Source organism: Vombatus ursinus, unplaced genomic scaffold (genome assembly GCF_900497805.2).
Source record: "Vombatus ursinus unplaced genomic scaffold, bare-nosed wombat genome assembly UNPS02012602.1, whole genome shotgun sequence".
Classification (NCBI taxonomy): domain Eukaryota; kingdom Metazoa; phylum Chordata; class Mammalia; order Diprotodontia; family Vombatidae; genus Vombatus; species Vombatus ursinus.
Genome location: NW_020952380.1, coordinates 4,188,331 through 4,192,180, shown reverse-complemented (window position 1 = coordinate 4,192,180; position 3,850 = coordinate 4,188,331). Strand labels below are relative to the sequence as shown.

Genomic DNA, 3,850 nt, shown 5'->3' with positions numbered 1-3,850 from the left:
TAGTATAGGCAAAGAGTAAATAAAATTACTGCTTTTTGCAAATGATATAATCATGTGCTTGGAGAACCCTAGAGAATTTACTTAAATTAATTGAAATAATTACATTTACAAAAATTCTGCGGGATGTAAAATAAAGCCACATGCCATTAGCATTTGTATATCACCAACAGATAAATTGTCAGCATTTCTACATATATGGGAATATACAAATATATAAATATGTATTAACACACAGATACACACAGACACACACACACACATAGACATACACACACACACACACACACACACACACCCCAGAACTCAGGAAAAAGAGCTAGAAAGAGAAATTCCATTCTAAATAACTACCAGGATTCACCTAGGGAACGTACAAAGCAAACTATAAAACATTCTTTGTAGAAATACAGACCTAAATAATTGGAGAAACTTAATTGCTCATGGATAGATGGTGCCCATATATAATAAAAATAACAATACTACCTAAATTGATTTAGTTAGTGGTATGTCAATCAAATTTTCAAAGGAATATTTTATATGTAGAGAAATCTAACTCTAAAACTAATCCTTCACAGAACAGACCCAAATACCCACAGGCCTGTTTCTCAGAGCCAGCATTAAAGACTGATAGCAGGGGAAGAAGTCTTTCCCCTCCTGCCTGTTCGGTTCATGGAACCCACATTGTGGATGAACTCTGATCATCCCCTTCTGGACATAGCAAATAACTCTGGCCAAAAAGGAAACCTCAAAAAAGAGAGCAGCAGAAAAAGAATCTAATCAGTCTAATCAGTTTTAAAGATTCAGGCAGTCAATCAAAGGTGGCTACCTCCCCCTCCCACCTCAGCCCCACACCTCCTCTTTGCCCCACTAGGCAACCTGGATATGTTGCATAAGCCCCTCAAGAACTCCTCCATGTTAAAAGAACTTGGCATGCGCAGACATGCCGCAGGCTGCAATTGCATTGCTATAAAAAGTTATATCATAAACAAATTAGAAAGCAAGGAAAAAAATTACCTTTCAGGACTTTGAAGAGGGGAAGATTTTATGACTAATAAACAATACAGAGGATCATATACCATACAATGGGCAAGCTTGATTATATAAAATTTAAAAGGTTTTGCATAATTCTCATATAAAATTTAGAAAGGAAACAGGTAACAGAGAAAAAAAATCTTTGCAGCAATTTTCTCTAATAAATGTACCATTTCCAAGATAAATAAATAATTGATTCAAATGTGTAAGATTAAGAGCCATTCTCCAATAACTAAATGGTTAAAGGATATGAAGAGGTTCAAGCTAGCAATAATCATGTGAAAACTTCTCTAAATGACTAATAATTAGAGATACTAAAAAAACTTTGAGGTTCCACCTTACATTATAAGGTGGTATACCTTATACAATAAGAATGGAAACAATGACAAAAGAGATAAATAACTAATGTTGGAAGAGTTGTAGAAAAACAGGTATGTTGTTGGGAGAACTGTGAATTGGTGTAGCCATTCTGGAACGCAAGTTGTGCATGCTCTTTGATATTACACCCCAAAGAAATCAAAGAAAGAGTAAAAAAGACATACACACACTATGTGTATATGCATATAGTATGTGCATGTATGTGTATATTACATATACATATATATACATATATATAGTGTTGAGGTTAGAGGTGGGACAGCTGGTTTAGATGTGAAAGAATTCACTTAGACCTTTTCTGTAGCCATTGGTGATGAGTTCAGAATGAACCCCAAGAATGTTGGGGTGCTACCTGAAATGATGAGGAATAGACATGCAGGTCCTAGTGTCCTGAAAAAATTCACTCAGACAATCTCCAAGTTAAAGAAAGGCATTTATTTATTTGTTTGTTTGTTTGTTTGTTTGTTTATTTTTGAGGGTGACCTTTTTTATTATATATGCAAATTGGCATAGCGTGTACGACAGGAACGATCTTTAGGTTGTCCAGGGTCCAGTAAAATGGTAGTCACCAATGGTCAGTGTAATCACTGAAGCAAGATCAATAAATATAACTTAGTCCAACTTGATGAAGCCAATGTCTTTCACATACTGCCAGAAGCACTGGCGGCACATGTTAAGGCCATACTTGCACATCAGACCAGGCGGTTTGAATAGACATGGCATAACCGAGACCACTGGTCAAATTTTCAAGGGTGGTTCCAGTAGAGCGGCTGGTGACCCATGACGCCACTAGCAAAGACATGAGACAAAAGCAAGAAAGGCATTTATTAGGGTGATGTTCCCAAGCAGGCCTGCTCCCTTCATGAGGCAGAGCCCCAGTGGGCTCTAGTCCACAGGGAAGGCAGAGCATAGACCCAGGCCCTGCTCCTCTAAGGGAGCAGAGCGGCCCCTCCTTCCCATAGGAGGCAAAAGGCAGTTAGCTAGGTCAGAGGTACTGTTTAAATACAATTTTATGGAATAGGGGGAAGGGGCCAAGAGAATGGGAGGAGTAAGCATGGCTCCAAAATGCCTGGGATATCAGGTAGTCCAGAGGTGATAAGCAAAGAGAACAAGAAAGGGGAGGGGAAGAGTTGTTCTGGAATTGAGGGTGCTTTGTGAAAGCACATAGATAAGTCCATGGTGGGGGCTTCAATGCATAATCTTTGATCACTTTTCTGAATGGTCATATCCTGCAGCTTATCTCCTATCCCATGCCCTGCTTGCTTGATCTGCCTCAAGGGCTGTTTTCTATCTCATATATAGCAGTTCTTTTTTATGGTTGTCCCAAACTGGAAACTAAGGGAGTGTTTTCCTTTTTAAGGTGAATGGCAAATCAAATTATGGTATGTGAATGTAATGGAATGTTATTATGTCACAAACAAATGATGATGGGAAAGACCTTATGAACTGATACAGAGACAAATGAATAGAACTAGGACAAGAATTTCTATAATGATAACATTATAGAGAAAAAGTAATTTTGAAAGAACTTAAAGCCCTGATCAATGCAATGTTAAATCGCAACTCCCAAAGAATGAAGATGTAATATACCGTTCACTTCCTATCAGAGAACTGATAAACTTAAAATGAAGGCTAAGACAAATATTTTTGGCCAATGGCCAATGTGGGAATTTTTTAAACTGGATTATTTTTAGGTTGTTGTTTTTCTTTTTTTAATTTGCTCAATGCTCTGAGGTGAGTAGTAGGAGGGATGGATTAATCGAAAAAGAGGAAAAATGATGTTTATGCTATGATATATGATATTTATTTCAATATAATTTATTGCTGTACAGTGTTGCTCTTCTGAATTAAATCTCAGACACAAACCACACGGCCAAAGATAAATGGTGAAAACATGGTGTATTACCTTATCACTTAAAAAAAAAAGTATTTTGATGCACTCCCTTAATGGGGTAGAACTACTATCAATATTGCTATTCCTGGGAATGAATGAGGAATATTTACTGAAAAAACTTTTTATGTTAAATGCACAGGATTTTAAATGAACACAATTTATTTTCATTTTTAAATCATTGTATTACCAAGATACATATTCTGTACAATAAATTTTAAAAAATAATTCTTACTATTTCGTGGTAAGTACAAAGGATACTGCATACTTAGAAGTATACAGAAGGATACTTAGGAGTATACAGAATTTTCTTTTTCAGTGGAGATTTTTAGTTCATTTTCTTCTATAGTATAATATTTGTTCAATGTTTCATGATATATCTTCTAAATTTCACTTATGTTTTCCCTTCTGTATTAACTTCTTTGTTAATCTGCTTGGATGCTAGTCTTATATGCGTCCATTCTCTCTCAGATTTTTTTTTTTGCCTTTTAGTCTTCTTATATTCCCAATAACTTGCCTCTCCCTTCCTTATTCTTGGTCCTTCCCTCTTCA

The 3,850-nt window shown here is 36.2% G+C and overlaps 1 pseudogene; it reads right to left on the bottom strand.

Annotated features, from left to right (window-relative positions):
• Positions 1-2,019: 2,019 nt before the first annotated feature.
• Positions 2,020-2,189, bottom strand: LOC114039998 (annotated as a pseudogene).
• Positions 2,190-3,850: the final 1,661 nt, after the last annotated feature.